This window comes from Oryctolagus cuniculus, chromosome 3, assembly GCF_051225735.1.
Source record: "Oryctolagus cuniculus isolate XC-2025 breed Fujian yellow rabbit chromosome 3, ASM5122573v1, whole genome shotgun sequence".
NCBI lineage: Eukaryota > Metazoa > Chordata > Mammalia > Lagomorpha > Leporidae > Oryctolagus > Oryctolagus cuniculus.
The window spans coordinates 141,899,663-141,912,478 of NC_142869.1; the positions used below are offsets into that span (position 1 = coordinate 141,899,663).

At 46.4% G+C, this 12,816-nt stretch overlaps 1 long non-coding RNA gene across 2 annotated transcripts in view; it reads right to left on the reverse strand.

The window, feature by feature from the left end:
- The window catches only part of LOC103348689 (uncharacterized), a 59,818-nt gene that overhangs the window by 13,741 nt on the left and 33,261 nt on the right, over positions 1 to 12,816 (reverse strand). Inside the window, exon 3 of one of the 2 annotated variants that reach the window (XR_011387395.2) lies at positions 729 to 811. This is a non-coding gene — a long non-coding RNA (uncharacterized LOC103348689). Of the gene's footprint in view, positions 1 to 728; positions 812 to 3,766; positions 5,408 to 12,816 lie in introns of those variants that run through there. The other variant, XR_011387396.2, reaches the window with a different exon arrangement.

Genomic DNA, 12,816 nt, shown 5'->3' on the forward strand with positions numbered 1-12,816 from the left:
GAGTGCAACAACAGGAAGCTGGATCCGAAGCAGAGTAGCCGGGACTCCGGTATGGGGTGCAGGTGTCCCAGGCTGTGGCTTAACCTGCTGCACTATAACACCTGCCTTGTATTTTATACTAAACATAGGTATCTGGAGAAAATAAGTGAAATGGCAGTATGCAAGAAAATAAGGTAATATTTATGTCAAAAATATGAAATAAGCTATGGGAAGTTAGGTGTACAAAAATCTTGGTACAACCAGTGCTACCCTCTCACTAAAGAAATGTGTCAAGGAACCAGCGCTATGGCACAGTGGAATAAGTCAATGCCTGCAGCGTCAGCATCCTCTGTAAGTGCCAGTTCAAGTCCCGGCTGTTCCACTTCTGACCCAGCTTCCTGCTAATGGCCTGGGAAAAGAGTGGAGGGTGGTCCTTGCGCTTGGGTCCCCGCTACCCATGAAGGAGACCCTAGATGAAGCTTCTAGCTCCTGGCTTTGGCCTGGCCCAGCCCGTGAACCAGCAGATGGAAGATCATTCTCTCTCTGTCTCTTTTTCTCACTCTGTAACTTTGCCTTTCAAGTAAATAAATCTTAGAAAGAAAAATATGTGTCATGTGTAGGCTCCCATGGGACTTTCAAATGGCTCCGTGATGACTGATGTTAGCAAGTCTGTAGAAAAATACCCTCTTCCAGCTAAGTCAGCAGCGCTCCCTGCTGGTGGTGGAATGTGGTAAAATCCAAGAACTGACCTCTGATGGGAGGCGGCTGGCAGGAAGCACCCCTTTCTTCTTCCTTGGAGTGGGGTTTCTCTAGGTGAGGCGTCTCCCAGTCACTGGGAAAAATGCAAAGCACGGAGTGAGTGACACTTTCATAAAGTTAAGTTTATTCAATATGATTAAGCTTCCATTTTATTCTGTCTTTAAGACTTTCCTACTTATTTTGGTGCTAAAATGTCCCCTTTGTGAATGGTAGGAAGGAATTTTTTTTCTCATTGTTTTTACTTTGGTAAAAACAAAAGTCAAAATACTCCCTGTTAGTCTCCAAAATTACTTGGGAAATTTTACTGAACTTGCCACATGTGAAATGTGTGAAAAAAACTCTCTCAGACTGATTTTTTTTAGTTTTTTTTTTTTTTTTTAGGAAGCTTTCATTTAATAAATATAAATTTCATAGGTACAGCTTTTGGATTATAGTGGTTCCAGACTCATTCTTTAATGCAAAATCATAAGCAAGTTAAATAATCAACAACTCTGTGAATTCATATTTCCTACATAGGCACTGGACATGAAACTGAACAAATGGAAAAATACTGACTGGTGGGACAGGAAGTCCTCTGCTTTCAACACCTAAAGCATCACAAATTCTCTTGAGGGATGCAATAAACCAATAAAAGGTAGCTCCTGAAATCACCAGCCTAAACTTAGTTCTGACCCAGCTGCAATACCTTCATCCAAAGACTAAAACCCCTCTGTGGCTCAAGTGCCTCATTATAGAATGGAATTCATGATAGCCTCTAGATCATAGGGTTAGTGTGAGGACTACATCAGAGAGTCCATAAACAGAACTGATTGTACTATTGAACACACAAGTGCTGATCCGCTGTTTGCCGTACTAGTTAATGTTTAGGCTAAGCTGTTTCTCCCACAGTGAGTCTGGTAAGGGTAGACAGACTCTGCTCCTTGAGTTCATCCAGGGACCAAGGTGTAGTGTCTCACCGGCCTCCACATAGGAACCCCATCTCAGTTAAAGGCCAATGTGCCAGGTGTCTTCAGCCACGTGGACTGACACTACTCACTGGTCCCATGTGTGCAGCCTACGAGGAAGGCACAAATGTGTGGCAAGAAAGCAACTCCATTTGTAAGGAAATGGAGTTTCCATTTCATTGGAGCAGAAATTGCATCGGTCACTTCAAGTCACATTTTATGGACAAAATCCAGTGGCACAAAGAACTGCAAGGGAAGCTGGGAGACGTCTCCAGCTGACCAGTCATGTGCTTGCTGGTGACTTGGAATGGAGTGAGGGTCTGTGATCAAAAAGATAAAAGAATGGATATGTTGGGATCATAAAAGTTGCTGCTATATTACATATCCTTTTTTATTTAGGTAAAATATACATAACATAAAATGCATTGTTCCATCTACCTATCAGCATCATTCACATTGCTGGGGCACCATCACCATTGTCCATGGCCAGAATTGGTTCATTATCCTAAACTGAAACTCTGTACCCATTAGAAACCTTATCTCCCCATTTTCCTTCCTGTCCACAGGCCTGGGTAGATAGATCTACTTTCTGTCTCTAAGATTTTTGAATCATCTAGGTACACCATGTAAGTGGAGTCATACAGTTGTCCTTCTGTGTCTGACTGATATTTCACTTAGCATGGTAGTTTTCAAGATCCTTCCATGTTGTAGCGTATGTCAGAACTCCACTCCTTTTTAACATTTAGTAATGTTCCATTGCACAGGTACACCACGTTGATCTATCAATGGATAGTTGCCTTGTTTCCACTTTTTTGGCTGCTATTGTTATAGAAATGTAGGAAGCTATGGGGAGGAGCTAATGACTGCTCCAGCTGAGCTGGAGTTGGACAGTCCCAGCTGTGGGGAGCAACTCGGACTAGACTAAGTTACTGGAATTAAGACTTATTCTATGCATCTGCTTTCCCACAATATGGCGCTGAGAAGGGAAACAGCTTCTACACAGCTGCCTCCAGTTCAACCAATAAACTGTAGGACCTACTCCTGATTGGAGGAGAGCAGCGTACTCGGCGTGTGGGTAGCAGAGTTGGGATTGGTGGAAGAGGACTATAAAGGAGGAGAGAGACAACATGCACCAGGAACATCTATCTGAAGGAACACCTGTGCAGCCCCCGAGAGAGCCGGCCGGCGGTGTGCCACTCCCCTGCAGAAGTGGGGAAAGTGGCAGGGGGCCCGCCCCTCCACGGAGGTGGAGGGACGGTAGCCAACCCGGGAAGAACCAGCAGCAAACCCGGGGAGGGCCGAGCAGACAAAAGAACAGCACAGGGTCCTGTGTCGTTCCTCCACGAAGAGGGGGAGCGACACCCAGCCACACTGCCCAGTGGTGCAGGTCTGTAATGGACAACCCCAGGCCGTTGACAGCTCATCGCCCAATGTGCAGGTCCATGATTGACAGCTCCAGATGACTGCATTTTCCTAGGCCACTGCTGGCCCACTACACAACAGCTGCAGCGTACCCCATGACAGCCTGGCCCAGCCCACAGACAGGTCTCCCTTCTGTGCACCTTCCAGGCTCCCTCGGCTTCTGTGGACAGTGCAGGCCCAGCTCCCATGCATCAGGGGAACCACAAGTTCTACCATGTTGTTAACATGCAGGATGTGTCTTCCCCCACACCCATGACCTTTAGGTCATTATAATAAAATTACTATGCGGGGGCTACCACTCCCATCATGCACCTGAGACCAGGACACTTTTGCTATTTCCTTAATTGGGCATTGAAATGGGCAGTGTTCAAGCCCTACCAGTAACTCTGCCCCCTTTTGAATATTCAACAGGGCTCCTGGAGGAAACAGTAGGCCTAACCTTGTTGATGGGGATTTTTTTTTTTTTTTTTTTTTTGTGATCAAAGCTTTTTCTTGATTGGATTTTTTTCCTTTGCATAGGCTTTATCCTTTGTGGATGGTTTTTTTCACTGTTGGAAATGTTTCCTTGGAGAGGGGTTTTCCTTTATTTGAGGCCTTTTTCATTTTTCGTTGGTTGTCCATGCACAACTTGATTTTTTTGTTTGTTTTTTAAATTTATTTATTTGAAAGGCAGAGTTGTAGAGAGGCAGAGGCAGAGAGAGAGAGAGAGAGGTCTTCCATTCTCTGGTTCACTCCCCAAATGGCCATGGTTGGGGCAGGCCAAAGCCAGGGGCCAGGAACTTCTTCCAGCTCTCATGGGTGCAGGGGCCCAACCACTTGGGTCATCCTCTGCTGCTTTCCCAGGTGCATTAGCAGTGAGCTGGATTGGAAGTGGAGCAGTTGGGATAAGAACTGGAGCCCATATGGGATGCGGTCATTACAGGCAGTGGCTTTATCCACTATGCTGAGAGCAGGCTACTTTTTAAGTTGATAAATTTATGTGGCCTGCAAATGATGTTATAAATATCCAAAAAGCCCTTGGCAGGAAAAAGGTTTCTCATTCCCGGCTTAGGGTGTTGGTAAAGCCATGCCTTGTATCTCTAGGAGTGGTGATTTCCAATTTGCCATGTACCAGATTGGGCAGATCATGGGATCTGAGTGGAGAAGGTGAATTAATGAGGGGTTGTAAAAGCTGGACTAACTGCACTTCATCAGCAAGCATGGATGGAGTGAGAGTTATTCGAGAATGTTTTCTCTGTACCTATGAGACAACTGGAAAGTTGACTTTTAGCACATTTTCCCTTTCCTGCATCCATTTAATGATAGAGTTTAGATCTCATTATTGTGATCACAATCCTTCCTAGACTAAAATATCTTCAAGGGCACTACTTGTGTCATCCTCTTGGAATCTCTAGTGTCTGGGGGCTAGCACTGTGGTGTAGGGGGTAAAGCTGACACCTAAAGTGTTAGCATCCTACATGGGGACCGGTTCAAGTTCCAGCTGCTCCACTTCCCATCCAGCTCTCTGCTAAGGCCTGGGAAAGCAGTAGGAAATGGCCCAAGTGCTTGGGCCCCTGCACTCACATGGGAGACCCAGAAGAAGCTCCTGGCTCCTGGCTTCGGATTGACTCAGCTCCAGCAGTTGCGGCCATTTAGGGAGTGAACCGGTGGATGGAAGACCCCTCTCTCTCTCTCTAACTCTGCCTTTCAAATAAATAAATACGGCCGGCACCACGGCTCACTAGGCTAATCCTCCGCCTGCAGCACTGGCATACCAGGTTCTAATCCCGGTCAGGGCACCAGATTCTGTCCTGGTGGTGCGCCGGCTGCAGCGGCCATTGGGGAGTGAACCAACGGAAAAGGAAGACCTTTCTCTCTCTCTCTCTCACTGTCTACTCTGCCTGTAAAAAAAAAATAATAATATTAAAAAAAAATAAATAAATATTAAAAAAAAGAATCCCAGTGTCTGGGGCTTAGAACTCGGAATGACTGAGGAAGAGGCAAAATAGGCATGGGTCCAACGAGTGGACGAAACACTTCTTCAGATCGTGGCTGAGATCCTCACTCCACAGATCACATTCTTGGCGTCTGCTAGTTCCTGAGCATGCTTCAACAGACTAATGAAAATCCCATTTTTTCCCCAACAAATTCTCCTGGACTTAAGGGAGCTGCAATTGGTTTCCACTGGTTCAACCAAAGAGCTCAGAAGAACACGAAGGCAGCCTGCTTCTTCCACGGTTTTCAGCAACTTCTGTTTGTCTCTCCAGATACATCCGTCTTGCCAGTTCGCACCACAAAAGTACTCCGGATCATTCAAGCCTTAGCTGTGGAGACCAAAGCGCCAAATTCACATTTACACCAATTATCCACAGAACAATATTTCAAGGGAAAAAAACATGTGAAAGAAACTCTTATGGATTTAACTTTTATGGATTTTACTATGCTACTGATTTGCCACAAACAGGTAGAAATCCTGCTAAGACAGCTATAGATCAAACAAAATCAAGTGACAGCCAACAATTATGCTTGGTATTAAGTTGGCTGAGTTTTACGCATGTTGAAAGCAGAGACAAATGCGTTATGGGATCGTGTTAAAGCATCTGTATGTGTGAATAAGGAGGGAAGTCATTATTTTTGCTTTATTTGGCATCAGGCAGCCTTCCGTTGGCACAAACTGTATTTAGTTTTACATGCTGCACCATATAAAGAGAAAAAAAACCTGGAGGGTGTTCAGAGACAGCAACTGATTAAAGGCTTGTGGAACTGGGTATTTGAGAAATTGTTAAAGAGCTGGGCATGTTCAGTCAGATGCAGGACATTCAGGTATAATGGACATTTAACTGGAAGTCTGTGAAGAGCAGGCTCCCAAGTCTGAGGCTTAGTTTGTTAAATCGTGGGATTAAGCAAACAAAACACTGCAATGGAAGTAGAGACTAAATACTCTGAGAACTTTAAGTTAAAAAGCGTTTCAGAAATTGATAGCCATAATTTTGAATTCTGTGGCTACTATCGTTGAAATAATTAAGTTCAACTTTGTACATAATTAAATGGAAATAGGAAATATATTTTAACTAATATTTAAATTGTTAGAAGAAATTAGAAAAGAGTCTTGATGGACTGCATTTAACAAGTAAGACATCATGAGACCACATATGAAGAATGTTGGGTTTTTTTTGGAAAATTTATTTATGACCACGTGGAAAATGAACCAGCAGATGGAAGATTACTCTCCTCTTTATCTCTCTCTCTGTGAGAGAAAAATAAAAAGGAAAGATTTATTTATTTATTTGAAAGGCAGAATCACAGAAAAAGAGAGTGCGCACTTCCATCTGCTGGTTCACTCTAGGGTTGGGCCCGGCCAAAGCCAGAAGCCAGGAACTCCACCCAGGTCTCCCATGTGGGTGGCAGAGGCCAAGGACTTGAGCCATCTTCTGCTGCTTTCCCAGGTGCATTAGCAGGCAGGTGGATCAGAAGTGGAACAGCCGGGAAGTGAACCAGCACTCAAAAATAGTATACAGCCTCGAAGGTGGTAGCTTCTGTGTCACCACTGTGTCACAATGCTGGGCCCCGTGCTGCTTTCTTGAAGCTGTAACTACCTTCTTGTGCGTCTTTAGTACATGGTAGGACAACAAGGGAAGCCCAGAAGGGCACTGATTCGAGAGAAGAAGAAGGAGGCTGGGTGGGAAGGAGCAAACTAAGGAGGAGGCTGGTGCCCGACAGAGATAGGGCAGCAGGACTGGGGGAGACCACAATTAGGGAAGAGGAGGCAGAGCGTGGGGAGAGTCACCACGCCACTGCCGCTTGACTTGTCTTTCTCTTTTCCCACCACCTGTGCTTTGGGTCCTGATTTCCTAACCCTGCAGGGATCCCATGGTTTCCTGGGCACTTCTGCCAGGGGGAAGCCGTCCAGTTGTCTCCTCAGGGCAACAAGAATTCAGAACCTTCAGCTGAGTTTGCTGAGCAGGGCTCGCCCCACAGCCAGTGGTGGCCACGGAGAGCTTAGACTTCATGAAGCACCAGGCTCCAGGGGCTAGAAAGCCGGGCAGGCCAAGGTACTCTGGTTGGAAAAGCACCCTTAGCTAACAGTCTTCCCAACCTCACCCATCACCCCTCTTTTTCTCTCCATGTTGGATTCTGGCAGTGCACACGGTAGAAAGAGTGTTTCTCCAAGTCATCCCCTACCATTTATCCTAGTGTCTCCTACCCTTCACCATTATCTGGTATTCTCGATGTCTCAACTACACATGCAAGCCCCAGGCATGGTAGCCTGCTCTGGAAATCCAAGCAATTAGGGCATTAGGAGAAAGTGTTTGAGGCATGGCTCTTTCATAGTCAATTTGGACAAGAAGGTTTTGAAATACAATCCCAGGCAAAGCAGGTTTTGTGTGTGTGAGCTAGGGTGACTCACTCATAAGATTAGTTATGAAACAAGATGAAATTGGGGCTAAGGTTGTAGCATTGCGGGTAAAGCCATTGCCTACAGCACCGGCATCCCATAGGGCCACCCTTTGGAGTCCCAGCTGCTCCATTTCCATCCAGCTCCCTGCTATTGCACCTGAGAAAGCAGTAGAAGATGACCCAAGTGCTTCAGCCTGGCCCAGTCCTGAGCATTGTAGACATTTGGAGAGTGAACCAGAGGATGAAAGATAGCTCTTTTTTTTTTTTCTCTCTCTCCCCCCTTCTCTTTCTGTAACTCTGCCTTTCTAAGAAATAAATGCAGGTTCAGGCATGGAAAGCCAAGACACTCTGGCAAAAGATCTCTGTGAGTGAGATCTCAGTGGAAAGAACAGGTCTTCAAAGAAGGAGGTACCTTTCTCTGAAGGGAGGAGAGAACCTCCACTTTGACTATGACCTTGTCTAAACAAGATAAGAGTCGGAGAACTCAAGGGGCTTCCATAGCCTTGGAAACTCATGACTGGAGCATAGGGAGATTACTGATGCCATAGACAGGAGTGTCAATTGGTAAAGTCAACAACAGGAGTCACTGTGCACTTACTCCTCATGTAGGATCTCTGTCCTTAATGTGCTGTGCATTGAGATTTAATGCTATAACGAGTACTCAAATAATATATTTCACTTTGTGTTTCTATGGGGGTGCAAACTGTTGAAATCTTTACTTAATGCATACTAAACTGATCCTCTGTAAAAAAAAAAAAAAAAAAAAAAAAAAAAGAAAAGAAAAGAAACTATCAACTCCCAACTTGACTCTCACTGGGATTAAACATGACAATAGGTCTGATCTGATTTCATCATCATTAAAAAAAATCATCTATTATTTTTCACTTTATGTTTCTGTGTGGGAGCAAACTGTTGAAATCCTTACTTAATGTATACTAAGCTGATCTTCTGTATATTAAGATAATCGAAAATGAATCTTGATGTGAATGGAAGGGGAGAGGGAGTGGGAAAGGGGAGGGTTGTGGGTGGGAGGGACGGTATGGGGGGGAAGCCATAGTAATCCATTATTCGTACTTTGGAAACGTATATTCATTAAATAAAAGTTAAAAAAAAAAAAAAAAGAAAAAAAAAAAAAAAGAAATAAATGCAGGCCGGTGCCGCGGCTCACTAGGCCAACCTCCGCCTGTGGCGCTGGCACATGGGGTTCTAGTCCCGGATTCTGTCCTGGTTGCCCCTCTTCCAGTCCAGCTCTCTGCTGTGGCCCGGGAGTGCAGAGGAGGATGGCTCAAGCGCTTGGGCCCTGCACCCCATGGGAGACCAGGAGGAAGCACCTGACACCTGCCTTCGGATCAGTGCGGTGTGTTGGCCGCGGCAGCCATTGGAGGGTGAACCAACGGCAAAGGAAGACCTTTCTCTCTGTCTCTCTCTCTCTCTCACTGTCCACTCTGCCTGTCAAAAAAAAAAAAAAAAAAAAAAAAAAGAAAAGAAAAAAGAAACGCAACTTTTTTTAAAAAAGATTTCCTTTATCTATTTGAAACAGAGTTACAGAGAGAGGTAGAGCCAGAAAGAGAGGTCTTCCATCCACTGGTTCATTCCCCAAATGACCGCAACGGCCAGAACTGAGCTGACCCAAAGCCAAGAGCCAAGAGCTTCCTCCGGGACCCCCATGCGGGTACAAGGGCCCAAAGACCTGGGCCATCTTCTACTGCTTTCCCAGGCCATAGCAGAGAGCTGGATTGGAAGTGGAGCAGCTGGGACTCGAACCAGTGCCCATATGGGATGCCAGTACTGCAGGCTGGGGCCTTAATCCACTGCACCACAACACCAGCCCCATAAATGCATCTTAAAAAATAAAAGAAACAAGATCCCATTTAGATATATCTGTGTTCAGGGATGAAATATGTGAACAGCTCCTGGAAATCAGATGGGTGTCTTCGGGAGAAAACTAGTCTTCAAAGAGATGAGGTCACTTTAACTTTCTGATTTTGGGGCTGGCAGACAAGCAGAGGTTGGCAGTAGAAGCCTGGCTCCCCCTCTGCAGCCCTCCTCTCCACCACCAGCAGGAACCATTCCTCTATGGAGATGGAGAATTGACTGGTGACTGTGCATACAGAGAGCTGGCGGGGGAGCAGGGGCTGGGGGAGGGACTGCTAACAGGCACGAGCTTTCTTTCCAGTGAGATGAAAATGTTCCAAAGTTAGCTTGTGGTGATGGTTGCACAACTCTGAATGGACTAAAACCACTGGCTCATAAAGAATGGACTGGGGTCTGATGTGGCTATGATAAAACATGTCTCTAACCACAAAGAGAGCAGAAACCAGGTAAGGGATAAAAGCTATAGACCTCGAATGGACATGTGAAGCTGCAAAGTTCTGTAAAACACAGGAAGAGATCAAATGGACTAGGCCCTCACTTTTTCTCCAGGAGACGTGGCTGGCGTTGGGAAAGAAACTGAGCAGTCTTTTGCAGAAATCAAGATTCTGGGAGGAGAAAATAAAAGGATTATATGGAATGAAGGCAGAACTGAGTTAGGAGAGCAGAAACTATCCACAGTGTCACTGGCTCATGACCTCATGAAACACACCAATGTCAACTGCTGTTCAGGCTGAATCATACGGGACTGAAGTTTAGGCTGGGGTTCAAGGCTCCCCTTCCGGGACAGATGCTCACTCTGCCTTGGCCTCCATTGGCCTCCATGTTGGCAGCAATGGGCTCTATCGGCACCCCGATGGTGACTAGAGGCAGTGATGAGTGTCTACTTCCCCACGGCTGACCCAGCTGTGAGGTGGAAAACAGGATAGCTTAGACAGGCTCTGTGAAACAGAGAAGGAACAGACAGGGTTACGTGACTTACAGAGCATGCCCACTGCAGTCGCCAGCTAGAAATAACACAAGTCTTATTAGAGATGGATAAGAATCCAGAATACACCACTTGGCCCCACTCTGTTGCAGGTTATACAATACAGGCAGTAAGACTGACCAGACTGTGGGATTGCAATATATATATTTGTAAAGAACTGTAACATTAGGATCCAATGACAATATACCAAAATATTATTAGTGTTTAATTTTTATTTTTTTTAAAAAAGATTTATCTACTTATCAGAAAGGCAGCATTACAGAGAGGCAGAGGCAGAGAGAGAAAAAGAGAGAGAGATTCCATCTACTGGTTCATTCCCCAAATAGCCAGGATTGGGAGCTAGGCCAAAGCCAGAAGCCAGGAGCTTCTTCCAGGTTTCCCATGTGAGTGCAGGGGCCCAAGCACTTGGGCCATCTTCCACTGCTTTCCCAGGTGCATTAGCAGGTAGCTGGACTGAAAGTGGAGTAGCCAGGACTTCAACCAGTGCCCATATGGATGCCGGAGCTGCCACAGTGGTTTAATCCTTTGTACCACAATGCCGGCCCCAATTTATTTTTATTTGAAAGGCATGGTTACAGAGAGAGAGAGAGAGACAGAGACAGAGACAGAGAGGAAGAGACAAAGAGAGATCTTCCATCCACTGGCTCACTCCCCAAATGACTGCAATGGCTAGGGCTGGGCCATGCTGAAGCCAGGAGCCAGAAGCTTCCTCTGGGTCTCCCATGTGGGTGCAGGGGACCCAAGCACTTGGGCCATTTAAGATGTATTTTATCCGGGGCAGGTGCTGTTGCACGGAAGGGTCAAGCCACTGCCTGCAGCGCTGGCATCCCATATGGATGCTGGTTCAAGTCCTGGCTACTCCACTTCAGATCCAACTCCCTGCTGGTGTACCTGGGGAAGCAGTAGAGGAGGCCCACGTGCTTGGGCCCCTGAACCTATGTGGGAGACTTGGATGAAGCTCCTGGCTCCTGGTTTTGGCCTGGCCATTTCAGCCATATGGTAGAGTGAACCAGCAGATAGAAGAGCTCTCTCCCTCTCTGAAACTGCCTCTCAAATACATCTTAAAAAAATTCTCCTTCTGTATGTGAGGAGTAAATACTAAAAAAGAAAGGTTTATTTTATTTGAAAGGCAGAGTGCCAGGGAGAATGGGAGAGAAAGAGAGAGATATCTTCCATCTGTTGGTTCATTCCCTAAAAGGACACAAGTGCTGGGGCTGTATCATGCCAAGGCTAGGAACCTGTTAGTCCATTCAGGTCTCCCACATGGGTGCAGCGGCCCATGCACTTGGGCCACATTCTGCTGCCTTCTCACACATTAGCAGGGAGCTGGATCAGAAGTGGATCAGCTGGGACTTGAACCGGTGCTCATAAGGGATGCCAATGTCACAGGAAGCAGCTTAACCCACTGAATCATAGCACTGGCTCCTATAATAGAGATTTCATGAATGTCTGGTAAATTGAATGAATTGAAAAATGTATAAATAAATTTATGGGGGCCAGTGCTGTGGCACAGCGAGTTGAGGCCCCAGCCTGCAGTGCTGGCATCCCATATGGGCGCCAGTTCAAGTTCTGGCTGCTCCTCTTCCAATCCAGTCCTCTGCTGTGGCCTGGGAGGGCGGTAGGGGATGGCCCAAGTCCTTGGGCTCCTGCACCCACGTGGGAGACCTGGAAGAGGCTCCTGGCTCCTGGCTCCTGGCTTCACATCAGCTCAGCTCTGACTGTTGCAGTCATCTGGGGAGTGAACAGCGGAATGGAAGACTCTCTCTCTCTCTCTCTCTCTCTCTCTCTGGCTCTGCTTCTCTCTGTGACTCTTTCAAATAAATAAAATGATTCTTTGAAAAATAAATTTATGAATAGATTTGGGTTAGTGTGGTAGCATTATAGATTTTTTTTACTTCTGTTCTCCATAGTTCCTTAATAGGAGTATGCGTGTCTCATCACTTACATGTTGCTGATGTTTCTGGTTCAAGCTGGCTGGCTGACCATGCATATTTACATCTTCTCCCTCCTGAGGCCCCATTGAAATAAGAAAGAAAAGAGAAATGATGTGGAATCACAACATGAAGCAAACAGCAGAGAGGCCGTCCCTGGCTGGCAGAATGGACTTCCGGAAGAAGCAAAACTGGGGAAGGAATAGGTGCTGCAGAAGCAGGCTCAGCCGGTGCTTCTGTGACTGCACGGAGGGCAGGTGTGGCTAACGGGACAGCCATTCCAAAATAGATTAAACCTGAGGAGCCGGCACTGCGGGACAGGGGGTGAAAGCCCTGGCCTGCATGCCGGCATCCCATAAAGGTGTCAGTTCGAGTCCCAGCTGCTCCACTTCTGATCCAGCTCTCTGCTACTATGCTTGGGAAAGCAGTGGAGGATGGCCCAAGTGCCTGGGCCTCTGCACCCCCATGGGAGACCTGGAAGAAGCTCCTGGCTTCAGCCTGGCCCAGCCCTGGTTGTTGTGGCAGTTTGGGGAGTAACCCAGTG